At 40.8% G+C, this 21,063-nt stretch overlaps 1 long non-coding RNA gene and 1 other non-coding gene across 6 annotated transcripts in view; both read right to left on the reverse strand.

Annotated features, from left to right (window-relative positions):
• LOC109254308 (uncharacterized) overlaps positions 1-21,063 on the reverse strand; it is a 119,111-nt gene that overhangs the window by 69,528 nt on the left and 28,520 nt on the right. The gene's annotated exons all lie outside the window — the stretch shown is intronic.
• Positions 16,255-16,361, reverse strand: LOC128773127 (U6 spliceosomal RNA). The gene has a single exon (XR_008417409.1). It is a non-coding gene; the product is annotated as a U6 spliceosomal RNA (small nuclear RNA).

Genomic DNA, 21,063 nt, shown 5'->3' on the forward strand with positions numbered 1-21,063 from the left:
ACCCTAAAGGAAAAGTCAGGGTTTTGTTCTGTTTTCTTTTCTTTTAAGTGCTAGGAAGGAGGAACGCCAGGTGGTTACTCTAGTTAAGCACCAAAAACTAGCACTCTGGGTAGGCAGTTGGTTTCAACAAGTGCCATTACTCACCCCTCAGAAGAGTCTTCAGGCAGGTCCTGAGATGGGGCCTGAGTTGAGGGGGGAGGTCCCTTAGAGTTCAAGGTCCTCTATTAGCCTCAGCTGCTTAGAACCAGTTGGATGAAAGATCATTTTAGTTTTAATATTTCCTAGGCAAGTTTTGCTGTAAACCGGATTTTTTTCCTTGCGTCCATTCCTTCAACACTGCACATTAACCAACTCCATGCTGGATGCCAGCAATACGGCAATAAAGAAGGCCAGTCCAGTCCCTGCATTCATGGAAATTGCCACTTGGCAATGTGATCTCATCATGAAAATGTTTATGTTATTGGAGCGAAAAATGCCCCTTTAGGAAATGGATGCTAAGGAGATAATAAATAAAATGGTCAAATATTTATACACAAAGATACTCATTAGAGTGTTGCTTAGTCAAAAAATGGAAACAGGGGCGCCTGGGTGGCTCAGTCGGCTAAGCGTCCGACTTCAGCTCAGGTCATGATCTCGTGGTCCATGAGTTCGAGCCCCGTGTCGGGCTCTGTGCTGACCGCTCAGAGCCTGGAGCCTGTTTCAGATTCTGTGTCTCCCTCTCTCTCTGACCCTCCCCCGTTCATGCTCTGTCTCTGTCTCAAAAATAAATAAACGTTAAAAAAAATTTAAAAAAAAAAAAAAATGGAAACAACCTAAACTTCTAACAATGTTGAAAAAATATAATACATTCATAACTTGACCAATAAAGGTTTAAGGACATGGGAAAATGTGTATGATATAACATTAAGCAAGGTAAATAACATAACACAAATTGTGGTCCCAATTGTATTGAAATGAATTTTTTTAATACGTAGGAAAATATACCTGAAATGCTAACATTATCGGTGTGTGTGTGTGTGTGATTATAAAGGTTTTTTCTTTATATTTTAGTTTATTTGTTTTTACAAAATCATGTATTAATTTTATAATCTAGAAAGACTTTGGCAAGCCCCCACCCCCTCCAAAACAACAAAAAATCAAGACAAAAACAAAGTAGGCAAACTGGTGTGTGCTCTCTACAAGTGGCTTAGCTCTGTTTGTAGTCAAGATCCTGTAACCAAGTGTTCTGCGTCTAAAGGCAAAATTTCCATGAGAATTAACTCATTTTTGTTCCTACTGACTCTATAGAAACAGTGTTCTCCATGGTTTACCCCAGATGAGCAAACAAGAGTGACACAGATTTTTCTGAAGTGGACAATGTCTCTCTCCTCTCACCCCTGATATTGTATGACCAAGGAAAAGAATCCCGCCTCTCATTTCTATGGGCCATGGTAGTTAAGGAAACTCCTTCGAATACATTCTCCTCTTGAACCTCATAGCAACCCGAAGTGCGAGGAAGCTCAATGATGTTAGTCACACTGCCCAGAGTCACTGGCAATGACCAAAGCCTCAAGATTCAGAGGTGGGCCTAGTGCTTGGGGTCCGGCCCTTGTGCACCGCACCAGCAGGACCCTCATCCATGGCAGGCATCCAAGGACACCCTCGGTGTATTTGAGGAGGACTAGCCAGTTATTCAGCGAACACTGGTCTTACTGTAAGCTCAGCTGTGTCCATTTAAAGCATACCAAAAAGGTAACAGCTGTGTAGACAGTGGGACAATTTCACCTATTAATATAAACTCTCCCTCCCCCAGAGCAACCCCCCCCCTCACTCCCAGGACCCCTTTTTCCCTCTGTAACTAGTCTTCCCAGTGAACACAGGAGAACAGAAGACGATGCTAAAATAGGCTATTCCAGCAATAAAATTTATTTACCCAAGAACTAAGTACTTCTACGTCTAAGGTACAGCCAACTGCTTTCTTACCAAAGGATAAAATACCTAAACATACACTTTGATTTCCTCATCTGTCAAATGGATTGAACAGCGCCTGCCCTTCCTATCTTTCCCATGTCACGGGGTTGTTTTAGGGATCAGATGAAACAAAGAGAGTGCGAGAGCGCCCGTAGACTACTAGATGGCTCTTTACTTAGGTAAGATGCTGTTAAGTGCAAACCCAGAGGCCGGGCCTCCGGCCGCAGTGGACACCCCCAGGAGCAAGAAGAGGCTAAGCCCTGCGCCCATGCGAACCTAACGTGATTCTGGCGGCCCCTGCCTAGCAGAAACTGCCGGGCGCTCTCGCTGCGAATCAAAGATCACAGCCCCGCAGCGGCCATAAAGCCGTAAAGAAGATCAAAATCGGCACCCAGCGACCAGCCCGGGGGTGAAGTCCTCGGCGGGCGCGCGGCGCGGCCCCGCGCAGCTGCCCGCGAAGAACCACAAGGGCGCGCGGGCGGCGCGGGCTTGGCCCCTCCTTCCCCCTCCCACCCACCCCCGCCAGGCCCGGCCCGGCTCGGCTCGCCGCTCACGTAGCGAGAGCGTGAGTCAGCGCGCTCGGCCGCACCCCTAAGCCCGGGGGGAGTTCCCTGGAACCGCGCCGGCCAGCCGCACGTCCCGCCGCCCAGCTCCGCGGGCCGATCCGCCGAGCTGTTCTCCGCGTGGGCGGCCGAGGCGGAGCGAGGGGCCCCGGGGGTAGCCGTCGGGAAAGCCACGCGGCCGTGGGGTTCGCCTTCCCTCCGCCGAGCGCCCCCTCGGCGCTGGCCTGGCGGGAAGGAGGGGCGGCAGGGTGAAGGGAAGGACAGAGCCTTGGACGGTGGTCCTTCCCCAGCGGGAACTCGACCTTCTTGTCCCTGTGTGCTTTCCTCTGAGCCGCACACTCGCCTGCTCACGTTTGGCCCGACTCGCTTGTTCCTCCCCGCCTGGGCTGTGGGGCCCAGCTGCGGGGGCTCCTGCCGGGGCAGACTGGGGGAGGGGGGCTGGGGTGAATACATTAGGGGGGAGGGGGAAGTCCCTTATCAACCTAATCGCACAGGCAGCCGGGGCTTAGTGGAGACGGCCTGCATTTCCTCAAATCTGCACCTGTTTAGTAACAACCACCAACTTTATAAGAGGAAATTGCCTACGTGCCTGACGGCTGAAGGACAGAATTAGAAGTACTCTTGACTGAACGTGTGAACACAGCAGTGCCTCCTGTTCAGCCCTAGACCTACAGGGTTGCAAAACTGGGCCTCCTGAGGGCAGAAAAAAGTCAAGTCCTCCTTTGCCCTTTGGTAAAATATTCTTTCCCAAATAGGGCAAGTTATAAAGCTTTCCTGTTCTTGGATCTGTGATGTGCCTTTGTCATCTTTGAAAGCCTGTAAGCCATGGGGTAGCCATGTTATGGGGAGAGGGCAGGAGAAAGGATGCTTATGAGGGGAAAGAGCTAGATGGGGAAGAGAAAGAGGAAATGTGAATTAGGAAAGGAGCACTGAACAAAGAGTAAAATGATAAACACAGTATTATTGAGCCCCTAAGGGAGTTGAGGCATGCTTGGGCACTGGAATGCAAAATAAGCGGCCCCCCATGGTCCCTACTCTCAAGGTACCGTTGAGAGTGAACATCAACCGAGTAGAGAGTGAAACATAAGGGAGAATTAGTGTAATGGTTCAACACCCGCACTCGGAGCCTGGCCGTCCGAGTTCCCATGCCAGCTCTGCAGCTTTCGGAGCCAACAGATGCCTTCAACGCCCTTCACCGTCCTTGTTTGAGAAATGAGAATGGTAAAAACAATACTTTTTAGGACTTTGCGGAGAACTAAATACATTAATACAAGCAAAGCACTTGAACAATGCCCTGGGTTCACTAGGCACTCAATAAATATTGTTTACAAAAAAAAAAAAAAAGAAAATGAAGGAAGGAGACACCAGCAAGGTACAGCAAGGTACACCGAGTATGTGCTGCAGAACTCCAGAAGGTACATACACAGAAATGGGAATGGAACTTTCCAGGGCTCTGCAATGTGGGAGTCCTGAGTATATCTATGTTAATGTTGTTCATAATAGCAAAAAACTGAAAATTTAAGTGCACTTATTTATAAAACGTACATTCATACAATGGAGTAATATGAGAGCCATTAAAAGGATTCCATCACATCTATGTGTGTCAAAATGGGTAAATCTCAAAAATATATTGACTGAAAAACAGTTGAGTTGCAAAATAATGCACGCAGCGTGATCCCACTTCTATAAAGCATGCCCACACAAAAAGTCCATATATATAATATTTATGTGAATTTTTTAATGCTGGAAGAAAACACACCAAACTTACATGTAAGTGAGCTATGGAACGTCACTCAGTAAGTGAACAGTAAAGATAGAAATGGAAGCATATCCAACTCCCATCAGTGAATGCCTGCTCTTCTCCTGAGCCTCTGCTGAGGACACTTTGGTGGATGTCACCCTCTCTAGAAGCAGCTCGATGTAATGGTCAAGAATCCAGCGTTTGTAGTCACTCAGATGGAGGCTCAAGTTTGCCAACAGCTACAATTTGGGGCAAGCTACCCAACTTCTCTGAGCCTGTTTTCTCTTTTCTGAAAGGAGGAGAACAATGGCACTGGGGTTGGGGGGGAGGTACAGAATGGGAGCCCTCCATCAGTTGTGGCTAGATGTGGATCAGGAAGAGAAGTCTTATTTCTTCTCTTATGGCTGTCCTTTACCCTAGTAAAGGGTTAAATAGCTGTGTAGAAAAAGGATGAAAGCCTTTTGCCTCAGTCACGTGGGACTGAACTTGATATTGACATTCTAAGAGAGTTTTCAGGCCTAGGAACAGTTGTTTGAAGAATGCCCATCCCCCCCCCTTAAAGAACCCGTTGTTTTTGTTCCTTAATAGCCAGAATTATCCACTCAAAGCCCCCATCTCCAAACAGGATGCTCTTACATTTGAAAAATCAGTCGGACACCAGTGCCTTCTGAAGGAAGCAGACAGAATTTGTGGTTAAATGAAACACACTAAGAATTCCTTCTTTCTCCCTTGGTTGCTCTCTCTCCCTGGCACCCATAAACAAAAGCGTCTAAGGGATTTTTAATTCTGCCGTGCTGAATATCTATGATTTAAACCTGATTCCCAGCTGCTCCTTTAGAACGGGTTGCACAAAATGTTGTTCAGTCCAACCAGCCCTGGGGAGGGGTAAACACGTACTGCTGGATGGTGGGACGTGCAGAACGTCAGGGGAGCATAACCAAGCAGAGTAAAGCATGTGCTGTGACTAATAAAGGGCGACCTGGGGTGTGGCTGTCATGAGAGAAGTCACCTCCCCACAGGGCCCCAGTACCTAAGAAAGTTTGGGAAAACAGCGACTGATTCCCAGGCAGTATTTACCCAGCCAGAGTGAATGTGGCTTTAGTTATCACATTCACACTTTTTGAAGCTGCCCTCCTGTGTTTGTTCAGGAAGCGGGTGCTGCCACAGGAAGCCTAAATGATCTCTTTGGGTAAGCCCCATATCTAGGAAGCCAGCAGCCCAGCCCACAGCAAGACAGAGAAGCCTCCACCCTCAGCCCTGGCCTGAGCAGAGATGCCCAAACATTTCCCCAGGCATCCCACCCCAGCACCCCTCCCTGTCTTTTGACCAGGGTTTGGCTGGGTTATGTAGGAAGCCTCCTGGCACAGGATAACATCATTGGCATAAGCAACCTTTCCTGCATGTTCCAGGACAGCTCTGGCCCCTACACCAAATGCAGTTTCTATTATTTTTCAGAGTATTCGTGGTAGGGATTGCATTTTTTTTGTTTTTGTGTGTTTGCTTGTTTTTTGTTGTTGTTTTGCTGGTATAGATGTAACACATGCAAGTTGCAAAAAGAAACCAAAGTGAAACAGAAACATATGAAGAAGAAAATACCAACCACCCCTGTTCAAATTCGTGTCTCTCTAGAACCTGTGAAAGTGACCTGTGAATGGAAATTGGGTCATTGTAATATAATCAAGAAGAAGCTATACTGGACTAGGGTGGGCCTTAAACATAATATGTCTTGTGCTTTGATAAGAATAGGGAATTTGGCCATGACACACAGGGAGAATGCCATGTGATGACAGAAGCAGAGGCTGGAGTGTTGCAGCTGCAAACCAAGGATTGTTGGCCACCACCAGAAGCTACGAGGAGAAAAGGAAAGATCTTTCCCAAGAGTCTTCAGAGAGAACACGGTCCTGCTGACCTTGATGTCAGACTTCTGGCCTCCAGGACTATGAGACAATACATTTCTGTTGTTCTAAGCCACCCAGTTTGTGGTACTCTGTTAATGGCAGCCCTAGAAAACTCATACAACCCAAAACCCATCACACCCAGAGATAAACAATATTAATATTTTAATGTATGCCCTTTGATTCTTTCTATAGTCAAATTCGTCTTATGAAATAGATGGCCAATCTGTCTGTGGGAAAATTTCAGCTATACATCTCCTAATTGACTTCAGGCATCCATTGCTTTTTCAAATGACTAAGCAGCTGGGATATTACTGCGGAATATCCCCAGACTCATCCCTCCAGAGCCTAAGGCCCTAGAAAGGTCCTGATATCACCTCCAGGTGACTGTCTAAGTCATTCTGGGAAGGACTGTGCTAGCTGATCTGACTGGCAGACGTAGCCAGTAGGGCCTCTGTACCAATCACACTCTCTACCCCTGTGTTCCAGGGCACTGAGAGCTTCAACCATGAAACACTCTTGGCCCGAACTCTCCCCAGGTCCCGAGGAGAAAACTGACTACAGACCAAATTTCTTTACCTGGAAGACCAGCTGCTGTAGTTGTCAAACACCAGCCATGGGCCCAGTCACGCATACTAGAAAAGCACCCTAAGCAAAGGTTTTGGCTCCTCCTCTCCTTTTCATTACCACAAACATCTTCCCAAAATCTAAGTAAAATTCAGGTTCTGAAAACTTTCCCTGTGTACCATTTCATAAATCCATCCTCTTTCTACAGATACCCTAGCTGAGGCTTCAGATCAAGGTCAATATCAACAGTGATAAATCACGTTGATAGTATGTACCCTTGATAGGATGTGCCAAAAATTACACAATTTGCCTCTGTTAATCTTGTAACCAAGAACCAAACCCTATCTAATTGTTAGGAAAAACATCAGACGTACCCAAGGTGAGAGACATTCTACAAAACACCCAAACAGTACTCCTCAAAACTGTCAAGATCGTCAAAAACAAGGGAAGTTTGAGAAATTGTAATAGCCAAAACGAATCTAAGGAGACATGGTGATTAAATATAATGTGGCATCCCGGGTAGATCCTGGAACAGGAAAAAAAAAAAAAAGGACATTATATAAACACTAATGTAATCTGGATCAAATATGATCTTTAGTTAAGAATAATGGATCAATAATGGATCAATATGGGCTTATTAATTGTAATAAATATGCCACACAAACGAATATGTTAATAATAGGGGAAACTAGGTGGGGTGCTATATGGGAACTCTCTGGACTATCTTTGTAATTTTTTTCTAAGTCTAAAATCATGCTAAAAAATAAGTTTATTTTAAAAAAGAATAAAGAAAAGGAAATTTTGTGGGGCACCTGGGTGGCTCAGTCGGTTAAGCCTCTGTCTCTTGGTTTTCAGCTTAGGTCATGATCTCACAGTTTCGTGAGTTCAAGCCCCATGTCGGGCTCTGCACTGACAGTGTGGAGGCTGCTTGGGATTCTCTTTCCCTTTCTCTCTCTGCCCTTCTCCTGCTCACGTGTTGTCTCTATCTCTCTCAATATAAATAAATAAACTTGAAAAAAAAAAAAAAAAAAGGGAAATTGTGTGCATAGGGCAAGGAGCTGCCTGTGGGTAAAGGTAAGGGTGAGGATGAATTATCAGGAGTATTATATCCCCTCCTGTCCTGAAAAACCAAAACACCATCAATCCCACCTACTCCTACCTTCCAAACACCAACAAGGATGTCTAGAATTCAAAGAATTCATGGCTTTTCCAACAAAAGGTTTTATTTCAGAAAAGTAAAAACAAATCAACAGCATATAGGGTACTTGTTTACTACATTAAAATTGATAATAATATGGTCCTAAATTTTTCTTACCACTTTATTTACCACTACCCACCCTGCGTAAATCCCATATTTTAGTCAAACTGTTCTAGACTGGTAGTTCCCAAACTTTGTTATGCATCCAAATCATCTGGCAGGCTTATTGAACAGAGATTTCTGAGTTCCACCCCTAGAGTTTTTTATTCATTAGGTCCAGAGTGGGGCCTGAGAATTTTCTTTTTTTTTTTTAATATTTATTTTTTGAGAGAGAGCATAAGCGGGGAGGGGCAGAGAAAGAGATGGGGACAGAGGATCTGCAGCTGGCTCTGCGCCGACAGGCTGGCAGCAGCGAGCCTGACATGGGGCTCGAACTCACGAAACGAACTATGAGATCATGACCTGAACTGAAGTAGGACACTCAACTGACTGAGCCACTCAGGCGCCTCAAGAATTTTCATTTCTAACTAGTTTCTAGGTGATGTTGATGCTGCTGGTCTGGGGACTACAGTTAGAGAACTAATGGTCTAGAATTATCTTCTTTATCTACACAACATTTTTCCTTCTTATAATGGTGCCTTTGCACATTTAGAGTACTATCTGGAAGGCAATCAACATATTTAGTACTAGACATGCCAATAGATTTTTAGGCTACAACAGTGAACCAAAACAACAACAACAACAACAGCACAAAAAACAACTGAGGTTCCTATCCTCCTGGAACTTACATTCTAGGAGTCAGACAGGCAATCAAGCAATCATTAAGAGAATTATAGTCTATGGAAAGTGCTCTGAAGGAAATAAACAGGGTTATACAACAACAACTAATTAAGAGTAGGAAGTATATGAACATATCTTGGATACCTGATCACCATCCATTCTCCCCATTTTCCATGCTTACACTTACCATGAATTTTTCAGCAACGTTGGGTGGATGGGATTGACCCCATCCATAGCTCCATAAGTGGACTCTAACTGGCTTAAACCAATTAGCACAGCAATCTTCCTGGCCCCAATGGTGTGATAGATGCTGTGGTGCCCAGTTCAGATGTGCTTTGCCAGGCAGCACACATATCCCCCAGGTGCTGTATTGACTGCTAAAGGCACACACCTGCCCTTTGTCTCCAGAGAATTCATTGCCCTGGCTGATGGGATCAGCCCAACCTGGGAGCAGTCCTCAGCCAACAACTGACTGATACATAGACACAAAAAGCTACATTACCCTTGGGGTGCCTGGATGGCTCAGTGGGTTAAGTGATCGACTTCAGCTCAGGTCATGATCTCATGGTTCATGGGTCTGAGCCCCACACAGGGCTCTGTGCTAACAGTTCAGAGCCTGGAGCTTCAGGTTCTGTGTCTCCCTCTCTCTCTGCCTGCACCCCACCCCCTTTGATACTCTGTCCCTCTCTCTCAAAAATAAACAAACACTAAAAAAAAAAAAGCTACATTATCCTTGCATTGTGGTTTATGGTCCCTGTGTGCATCATGCCAAGGCTAGAATTGACCTGAGATTCTTAATTCTTCAGTATCTTTCCCTTCCTTATCCTGTTCCACTCTCTCCCTCACAAATATGTGAGGAAGGAAGGAAGGAAGGACTTTAATAGTCATCATACTGCACATTAGGTCTCCAAAACTTAATCACCTTATAACAAAGTTTGTATTCTGACCAGCATTTCCCCACCTCTCCCACCCTCCAGCCCCAGATAACCAACACTCTACTCCCTGTCTCTCTGAGTCTGACTTACTTAGATTCTACATCTAAGTGAGATCATGCAGTATTTGTCTTTGTCTGGTTTATTTCATTCAGTAGAACATCCTCCAAAATCATCTATGTTGTCGCAAATGGCAAGATGTCCTTTTTTTAAAATGTAATTTTTATTTTAAAGATTTTACTTTTTTTTAAGTAATATTTACATCTATATCAAGAGCTCATCTTTACATGAGATCAAGAGCCACATGCTCCATTGACTGAGCCAGCCAGGTGCCCCCAGATGTCCTTCTTTTTTAAGACTGAATAATAGTCTACATCTTCTTTATCCATTCATCCACTGACAGATAAGTAGACTGTTTCCATACGTTGGCTACCTGAATGACACTGCAATGAACATGGGACTACAGATACCTTTTCAAGATAGTGATTTCATTCCCTTTGGATATATACACAGAATTAGGATTGCTGGCTTATATGGTAGTTCTTCTTTTAATTTTTTGAGGAAACTCTGTACAGTTTTCCATAATGACTGTATAAATTTACACTCTCACCAACTATGTTTAAGTGTTCTCTTTTCTCCACATGCTCAACACCACTTGTTATCTTTTTACTTTTATAATAGCCATCCTAATAGGTGCAACATGATATCTCATTGTGGTTTTGATTTGTATTTCCATGATGGTTAGTGATGTTGAGCTTCTTTTCATGTACCTGTTGGCCATTTGTATGTCTTTTGGAAAAATGCCTGTTCAGGTCCTTTGACCAGTTTTTAGTCAGGTTATTTGTTTTGTTGTTGTTGTTGTTGTTGTTGTTGTTGTTGTTTCCTGCTGAGTTGTTTGAATTCCTTACATATTTTGGATATTAACCTCTTAGCAGATACATGATTTGCAAATATTTCCCCCAATTCTGTAAGTTGCCTTTTCATTTCATTGATTGTTTCCCTTGCTGTGCAGAAACTTTTTAGTTTGATGTAGTCCCACTTGTTTATTTTTGCTTTAGTTGCCTGTGCTTTTGGTGTCAAATCGAAAAAAAATCATTGCCAAAATAAATGCTAAGGGATTTCCTCCCATGTTCTCTTCTAGTTTTATACTTCTAGATCTCACATTGATGTTTTTAATCCATTTGAATTAATTTTTGTGTATGGTGTTATAAAATGGTCCAGTTTCATTCTTTTGCATGTGTGTATTCAGTCTTCCTGACACAATTAACTGTAGAGACTATCCTCTCCCTATTGTGTATTCTTAGCACCTTTGTTGAAGATTAGTTGACTGTGTATGAGTGGGTTTATTTCTGGGCTCTTGATTCTCTTCAATTAATCTATGTATCCGTTTTTATGCCTGTACCATGCTGGATTCTTTTTAATTTTTTTAAATTGTTTTTAGTGTTGACTTATTTTTTAGAGAGAGAGAGAGAGAGAACACGCAAGCAGGGAAGGGGCAGATAGAGACAGAGACACAGAATCTGAAGCAGGCACCAGGCTCAGCGCTGTCAGCACAGAGCCTGACACGAGGCTCTAACTCACAAGCCATAAGATCGTGACTTGAGCCCAAGTCAGACACTTAACTAACTAAGCCACCCAGATGCCCCATACCATGCTGTTTTGATAACTACAATTTGTAACATAATTTGAACTCAGGAAGTATGATGCCTCTAGCTTTGTTTTTCTTGCCCAAGATTGCTTTAACTATTTGGATTTTTTTTTTATGGCTTCATATAAATTTTATGATTGTTTCTCATATTTTTGTGAAAAAATGTCATTAAGATTTTGATAGCAATTACATTGAATCTGTAGACCACTTGGGTTGTATGAACATTTTAACAAAATTGATACTTGCAATGCATGAAAATGGGATAACTTCCCGTTGATTGTGTCTTCTTTGGTTTCTTTCATCAGTGTTTTATAGTTTTCAGTGTACAGATCCTTCACCTTCTTGGTTAAACTTATTCCTAAGTATGTTATTCTTTTTGATGTTATTATAAATGGGATTGTCTTCTTAATGTCTTTTTAAGATAGTTTATGGTTGCTGTATAGAATGTAACTGATTTTTCTATGTTTTTATGTCTTGCAACTTTACTGAATTTATTAGTTTTAACAGTTTTTTTTTTTTTTAATTTTTTTTTTTTTCAACGTTTTTTATTTATTTTTGGGACAGAGAGAGACAGAGCATGAACGGGGGAGGGTCAGAGAGAGAGGGAGACACAGAATCGGAAACAGGCTCCAGGCTCCGAGCCATCAGCCCAGAGCCTGACGCGGGGCTCGAACTCACGGACCGGACCACGAGATCGTGACCTGGCTGAAGTCGGACGCTTAACCGACTGCGCCACCCAGGCGCCCCAGTTTTAACAGTTTTTTGATGGAGTCTCTAGGGTCTTCTATATACAAGATTATGTCACCTGCAAACAGTGACAATTTTACTTCTTCCTTTCTGATTGGATGCTCTTTCTTTCTTTTTCTTTTTTTTCCTAACTGCTCTGACTAGGACTTTGAATACTATTTTAAATACAAGTGGCAAGAGTGGGCATCCTTGTCTTGTTTCTGATTTCAGAAAAAAAGCTTTCAGCTTTTCACTGTTGAATACATTAGCTGTTGGCTTCTCATATATGGCCTTTATTATATTTAGATACATTACTTTACACCTAATACATTGACAGCTTTTATCATGGAAGGATGCTCAATTTTGTCAAATGCTTTTCCTCCATCTATTGAGATGATCATATCATTTTTATCCTTTATGTTAATACCACATTTATTGATTTGCATATGTTGAACCATCCTTGCATCCCAGAGATAAATCCTACTTATCATGGTATATGATTCTTTTAATGTGCTGTTGATTTGGTTTGCTAGTATTTTGATGAGGATTTTTACATCTATGCTAATCAGGGATATTGGCCTGTAGTTTTCTTGTCATGTCTTTGTCTGTCTGAGTAAAGCTGGCTTGTGAAATGTTTGGAAATATTCCCTTCTCTTCAGTTTTTTTTTTTTTGGAGAAGTTTGAAAAAGACTGGTATTAATTTTTTTTTTTTTTTTTTAATGTTTGATAGAATTCACCGGTAAGCCCCTGTGGTCTTGAGTTTTTCTTCGTTGGGAGATTTTTGATTACTGATTCACTCTCCTTACTCATTACTAATCTGTTCAGATTTTCTACTTCTTCATGATTCAGTCTTAATAGGTTGTCTATTTCTAGGAATGTATCCATTTCCTCTAGGTTATCTTATGGCTTTGTTGGTGTATAATGCTTGCAGTAATCTCTAACAATCCTTTGCATTTCTGTAGCAAAAACTGTAATGTTTCTGCTTTTTTTTTCTGAGTTAAGTCTTCTCTCTCTTTTTTGTTTGGTCTAGATAAAAATTTGTCAACTTTGTTCCTCTTTTCAAGAAAAACAACTCTTAGTTTTGTTCTTTTCTATTGTTTTCTATTGTTTTTTTCTTTTGTATTGTTTTTCTAGTCTCTATTTCATTTGTTTCTAATCGGATCTTTGTTATTTCTGCTGCTAACTTAAGGCTTAGTTTGTTCTTTTTTTCCCCCTAGTTCCCTGAAGTTATTTAAGATCTTTCTTTTTTCTTAATTTGGTGTTTATCACTATAAACTTACCTCTTAGAAATGCTTTTACTGCTTCCCTCAAGTTTTGGTATGTTGTATTTCCATTTTCCTTTATTTCAAGATTTTTTTATTTCCCATTTGATGGCTTCTTTGATACATTGGTTGTTCAGGAGTATGCTCTTTAATTTCCACATATTGGTGAATTTCCTTTATTAGTGGTTGCTAGTTTCTTATGTGGTCAGAAGATACTTGACACTTTATAGGTATTTCTTATAGAGCACTTACACATGCATCAGACTCTGCTTTTGGAAAAATGGCCTAAGATAAACGAGCACAAGACCCATATAAGGACCATCAGAGTCAAGCTGTGTTTATCTTAGTACCCAGATGTTACATGAGTTGTTGACAGCCATTGGAAAGAAGAGAAGAATCAAGCCAACACTAAGGAAATAGGGTGAAAAATAGAAGACAAATCTTGGTCATTTAGTTTAAACTATGGCTATGGTGTATTCTTAGGCCAGATCTATGACTGGTGATAGATAGATAGATAGATAGATAGATAGATAGATAGATAGATAGATATGTGAGACAATAAATTACATTTTTATAATATAAGTCAATTAAGCTAGAATTACTGCAAGAAAAATTATCCCTAGTGATACACTGAGGTCATCAAAGAAGGTGACTCTAAAAAGACATTTAGAATGACATTTAAAGCATGGGAAAGAGTCGTGCAAAGAGGCAGAAAAAGGAAAGGAGAAAATAACTACTGCAGAGACCATTTAGTGGGAATTTAGCAGCTGGAGCAACTTAGAGGAGGCCAATGTGAGCAAGGTGGAAAAAGGTAGGACACAAGATTGGGAAGATGAGCAGAGACATCATAGGTCTTATGCAGGAAAGGTGAGTGGAACTCTAGTCAGCAAACCCTTACTCAAAGAAAAGACCTTCTCTTAACATCAAAAGATTGATCAATACTTCTTACTCAATAGTCTCCGGAGGCAAGGGAAACAAAAGCAAAAATGAACTATTGGGCCCTCATCAAGATAAAAAGCTTCTGCACAGCAAAGGAAACAATCAGCAAAACTAAGAGGCAACTAACAGAATGGGAGAAGATATTTGCAAATGGCATATCAGATAAAGGGCTAGTATCCAAAATCTATGAAGAACTTATCAAGCTCAACACCCGGAAAAACAAATAATCCACTGAAGAAATGGGCAAAAGACATGAATAGACACTTTTCCAAAAAAGACATCCAGATGGCTAACAGACACATGAAAAAATGCTCAGCACCACTCATCATCAGGGAAATACAAATCAAAACCTCCATGAGATACCGCCTCACATCTGTCAGAATGGGTAACATTAACAACTCAGGCAACAATAGATGTTGGCAAGGATGCAGAAAAAGAGGATCTCTTTTGCACTGCTAATGGGAATCAAACTGGTGCATCTGCTCTAGAAAACTGTATGGAGGTTCCTCAAAAAATTAAAAATAGAACTACCCTACGACCCAGCAATTGCACTACTAGGTATTTATCCAAGGGATACAGGTGTGCTGTTTCGAAGGGGCACATGCACCCCAATATTTATAGCAGTGCTATTGACAATAGCCAAAGTATGGTAAGAGCCCAAATGCCGATGAACGGATAAAGAAGATGTGGTATATATATACAATGGAGTATTACTTGGCAATCAAAAAGAGGGTGGGAGGGATGGGCTAAATGGGTAAAGGGCATTAAGGAAGACACTTTGTTGGGATGAGCACTGGGTGTTATACATAGGGGATGAATCACTGGAATCTACTCTTGAAATCATTATTGCACTATATGCTGACTAACTTGGATGTAAATTAAAAAATAAATATTTTTTTAAAAAAGGACTGATGAATGATTTTACATTTAGAGAGTTTAGGTGAAAATTTTACGTTGAAAGTAAATATGACTCATTTTTTATGATTCCCCATTTTAAAGTTTTCAATTAAGCAACTACCCATTGCAGATCTCATCAGTTCAGAGCATTGTTACTCTATCCTATCATATGCATGTACTATAATCTATTTAACCTTATTGATTGTTGCCAGTGTTTCATTTAATTAACAGTGCTGCAGTGAATGACCTTGTACATACACCTTTGCAGTTATTGGAGTAAACCTGTAATTTTATAAACATACAATTTCTGAATCACAAAGAAGCCACATTCCCATTTTAAATAAATGTTGCCAATTTATTTCTAAAATTATACACTAATTTATACTCCATTTACAACAAAACTTACTGGACATTTTGTCAATTAAAAAAATACATTTTCCAATCAAATAGGCCAAAAAAATGCTTTCATTTACATTTCTTTAATTATTGAAGTGTATTTTTATTTGCATTCGTAATTTTTCTCTCATAAATACACAATTCATGTCTCTTTAAACTTCTGTTCAGTTATCTTTTTATAGACTTGTAAAATTTCTTTGGATATTATAAATATCAGCCCTTTATTTTCCATATGTGATTTAAATATTTTTCCAATTGTCATTGGTCTTTGACTTTGTTTATGGTGTGTTTTATATTTTTATGTAGTGAAAATCATTCTTTTAAAAATGCCTTTAGGTTATTTTTTTATGCTTGGAAAAGACTTTATGGCATACCTCAGAGATAATGTAGGTTCAGTTCCAGACCACTGCAATAAAGCAAATATCACAACAAAGTGAGTCAAATGAATATTTTGGTTTTTCAGTAAAAGTTAGGTTTATACTACATTGTAGTCTACTAAGTATGCAATAGCATTATGTTTAAAAAAACAATGTACATACCTTAATCTATAAATAATTTCTTAAAAAATTAAGTACATAAGAAATACTTTCTTGCTAAAAAATGCTAACCATCATCTAAGCTTTCAGCGAGTTTTAATCTTTTTGCTGGTGGAGGGTCTTTCCTCCATGTTGGTGACTGCTGACTGCTGACTGTTCAGACTGCTGAAGGATGGGGTGGCTGTGGCAATTTCCTTTTTTTTTTTAATTTTCAAAAACTACTTAAAAATATGGAATGCTTCACAAATGTGCGTGTCGTCCTTACGCAGGGGCCATGCTAATCTTCTCTGTATCTTTCCGATTTTAGTATATGTGCTGCCAGAGCAAGCACTGGCTGTGGCAATTTCTTAAAATAATATAATAATGAAGTTTGCCACTTGGTTGACCCTTCCTCTCCAACGATTTCTCCATAACATGCAATGCTGCTAGGTTGCATTTTACTCACAGAACTTCTTTCAAAATTAGAGTTCTCTCAAACCCTGCTGCTGTTTTATCAACTAAGTTCTAAATCCTTGGTTGTTGTTGTTTCCACAGTCTTCACAGTATCTTCAACAGAAGATTCTACCTCAAGAAACCACTTTCTTTGCTCCTCCACAAGCAACAACTCCTCACTTGTTAACATTGTATCACGAGATTACATCTGCAGTTACTCCTTCCACTGAAGTCTTGAACCCCTCAAAGTTATCCATGAGGGTTAGAATCGACTCTTCCAAATTCCTGTTAATGTTGATGTTTTGACCTTTTCCCATGAATCACAAATGGTGTCCAGAGTGGTAAATCCCTTCCAGAAGGTTTTCAATTTACTTTACCCGGATCCATCAGAGGAGTCACTGTCTATGGCAGCTGTACCCTGATGAAATGTATTTCTTAAATAATAAGACTTGAAAATCAAAATGATCCACAGGCTGCAAAATGGATGTTGTGTTAGCAGACATAAAACAACATTAATGTCGTACATCTCCATCAGAGCTCTTGGCTGACCAAGTAACTTGTCAATAAGCAGTAGCATTTTGAAAGGAATCTATTATTCTGAGCAGGTCTCAACAATGGGCTTAAAATATTCAATAAGCCATGTTGTAAACAGATGTGCTGTCAACCAGGCTTTACTGTTATTTATAGAACATGGGCAAAAGAGATTTAGCGTAACTCTCAAGGGCCCCAGGATTTTCAGAATGGTAAGTAAGCATTGGCTTCAACTTAACATCACCAACTGCATTAGCCCCTACCAAGAGAGTCAGCCTGTCCTTTAAAGCTTTAAATCCAGACATTGACTTCTCCTCTTTAGCTATGAAAGTCTGAACTGGACTCTTCTTCCAATAGAAGGCTATTTCATCTACATTGAAAATCTATTGTTTGGTATAGCCACCTTCATTAATTATCTTAGCTATGTCTTCTGGAGAACTTGCTGCTTCATCCTGCACTTTGATGTTGTAGAGATGGCTTCTTTCCTTAAACTTCATGAAAAAACTCTTCTCACTTCAGATTTTTCCTTTGCAATATATTCACCTCTCTCAGCCTCCACAGAGTTGAAGATTTGGCTGAAGGTAATGTTGTGGCTGGTTTGATCTTCTATCTAGACCACTCAGACTTTCTCTGTATCAGCAATAAGACTGTTTTGTCTTATTATTCGTGAGTTCACTGGAGTCACACTTCTAATTTCTTCCAAGAACTTTTACTTTGTACTCACAACTTGTCCCATCTGGCATAAGAGACCTAGCTTTCAGCCTATCATGGTCTTTGACAGGCCTTCCTCACTAAGCTTAATCATTTCTAGCTTTTGATTTAAAGTAAGACATGTGCGACTCTCCCCTTCACTTAAACCCTCAGAGGCCTTTGTAGGGTTATTAATTGGCCTAATTTCAATATTGTTATGTCTCAGGGAGTAGAGGCCAGAGGAGAAGGGGAGAGATGGAGGAAGGCTGGTTGCTGAAGCAGTCAGAACACACACAACTTTTATTAATTTAAGTGTGCCATTGTATATGAGTGTGATCCATGGCACTCCAAAACATTTACAATAGTAACATCAAAGATCACTGATCACAAATTACTATAATAAATATAATAATGAAAAATTTGAAACATTGCGAGAATTACTGAAATGTGACACAGAGATTTGAAGTGAGAAAATGCTATTGGAAAAATGGTGCCAGAACCCTTGCTCAAACCAGAGTGGCCACAAACCTTCAATTTTTATTTGTAAAATTTTTTAACTTAGTACTCTGCACTAACAGCAGTAAGCCTGATGCGGGGCTCAAACTCACAAACTGCGAGATCATCACCTGAGCTGAAGTCAGATGCTCAACCAGCTGAGCCACTCAGGTACCCCCAAACTTCAATTTTTAAAAAAACACAGCATCTACAAAGCACAATCCAGCAATAAAACAAGGCTGCCTGTACTTAAAATTAGAAAGCCTCTCACCTGTGTTTTCTGTAATGTATTTATGGTTTCTTTACATTTATATCCATTTAGAATTAATTTTGTGTAAGGCCTGTGGTAAGGATTCAGTTTAATTCATTTTCCAGAAGACTTGCCAGTTGTCCTGCAATAATTTATTAAATATTTTGTATTTTCCTTACCAATTCAAAATGAGATGATCAAATTTTATTTATTTTTATGTTTGAGTATATTTCTATGCTCACTATTCAATTTCATTAATGTATCTATTCTTACATCAGTACCAAACTATTTTAATTATTGCACCAAAACTACTTGCCTTATACCTGTTTTTTCCTTGCCTATTCTCATTGCCAAGTTTTAATAGTTCTTTCTTTGTTTTATCCCCCTAGTGAACTTCAGTTCCCTGAGAGCAGGAACTGTTGCTTAAGCATTTTTATTAGCCTCGACAATTTGGCTGAGTATTCATTTTTCTTAGTGGCTTTCCATCTTGCTTCCCCACCCCACAGTGCCTTACACAAAGCAATCACTCAGCAAACATTTATTAAATTTTAAGTGTTAGAGTGGGAAGAGCAAGACGTTTCAAGATAAGAGACGGAAATCAAGAGAGTGAATTCATGACAGCCTAAGCAGACAGCCCCAGTGGTAGTATGGAAGACAACGGGGATGAGAAGCAGTCCCAACCAGGATGTCAGTCTGTTCACCAGAACACCAGTGTTGTTGATGTCAATCAATCAGTCCTGGTGCTTGATCAAGTGCTCTGGTCAACAGATCTTGATGACTGAAGGAATGACTGCCTTTGTCAACCAATTCTGTAATGGATGAAGAACTGACTACCCAGAGCCTCCTGCATTTTCTGAAGAACGGCTCTCACTGTAAAGCACTGTGACTTATACAAGTGCCTCATCATCCTGAGAAGTTCTCTCCCTCTCAGAGTAGCCTCCCAGGTTGATGAATTGCCTCTGTTAAGAAGTTGTATATTTATTCCCATAATTCACCATAGACCACAAAGTTTTACTGGCATCGCCCTCAGAACCTAGGGATAATCCACATGTAAGGATTTGGGGTGAAGCCGCCAGCCGAGAGTTAAGTTCCCAAAACTAACACAGAATCATCATTTTCCAACATTTGCATTCACCTTAAATTGTTAAAATTTCTTATTTCCAATCACGTGGAGAGTCTGATTCAGGATGTCGTGGTGGGGTTGAATATGTATGTCTAACAAGCACACTTGATGATTACCAGTTTGGGAACCACTAACATAATGGATGAGATTAATCTAGATAGAAATGGGTTGTATAAGAGACTGAGGAAACACAGGAGTCCAATTAAGCTAATTAGGGTGTATCCTTAAAACAAGAATGTAACTAAAGAAAACCAACCTAATTATTTACACTGAGATCCATTTTTAAAAACAAACAAAAAAACCTGTGCTGATAGAAGAGTATGTGTTAGACTCAAGTCTAAAAAAGAAATCAGAAACATGTGTCAGTATTATTAAAGCAAAGGAATGAATGAATGCACAGACCAGCCAAAGCAAATTTTCAGCTCTCCTTTGCTAAGAGAATTTCAGAAAAGTTCTGGCCATGGCAGTTGTTAGAATTAACTACACAGCTGACCAGGATGACGCTTTTAAAATATAATCATCTTGGGGCACCTGGGTGGCTTAGTGGGTTAAACATTTGACTCTTGGTTTCAGCTCAGGTCATGATCTCATGGTTCGTGGGTTTGAGCCCCACATCAGGCTCTGTGCTGATGGCATGGAGCCTGCTTGGAATTCTGTCCCTCTCTCTCTCTCTGCCCCTCCTCTCCTCTCTCTCTCTCTCACTCTCTCTCGCTCTCTCTCTCAATAATAAATAAACATTAAAAATTTTTAAAAATATAAATAAAATATAAAACTCATCTGAATGCAGATGTTTCAACATGGATTACCTTTGAAAAGGCCTTTTAGTTATAAGTCACATTTATGACTTTGGGCAAGCTGCTTACATGTGGGGGCCTGTTTCCTGCCTATGAAATAAGGTCAGATTGTTTCTGAGTCCAGGTAATCTGTAAATTCTCCTACAGGCCTCAAATTCTTTGGTTCTATGATGTGACCATCTCTTACCTGATGCACACACAGGGACCCCTGCTGCTATTACCAGCCTAGAATCTTGTGCCCCACGTCTTCCAGTCCTTCCCTAAGACAAGACGTGTGGCAGCCTGAGGTTTCAGTGGGGCCAATTCCTGCAGAAGGCTCAGGCTTATCTACAGATCACCGTGTGATCTCTGAGGGGGTTTCAGGTCTATGTGCCCATGACATGTCTTGGTTTCACATCACCCCTTCCTTTCCAATAGGTATCGTCCCTTAAGTGCTGGATGAGCAACGCCTCACTTAGCAAAGACCCTGAGGTTGAAGGTGAATGGAATTTTCTACATCTTCATAGGGCCTCTGTTCACCAATAATTATCTAGGCAAAGATACTTGTCATTAACGTTCTCTAAAACAGAGGCACCTGGGTTGGTTAAGCGTCTGACTTGGGCTCAAGTCATGATCTCATGACATGGGTTCAAGCTGGATGTTGGGCTCTGTGCTGATAGTGCAGAGCCTGCTTGGGATTCTCTCTCCCTCTCTCTCTCTCTCTCTGCTCCTCCCCCAT

Source organism: Panthera pardus, unplaced genomic scaffold (assembly GCF_024362965.1).
Source record: "Panthera pardus isolate Hobbes unplaced genomic scaffold, ASM2436296v1 HiC_scaffold_24, whole genome shotgun sequence".
In the NCBI taxonomy this organism is placed as follows: domain Eukaryota; kingdom Metazoa; phylum Chordata; class Mammalia; order Carnivora; family Felidae; genus Panthera; species Panthera pardus.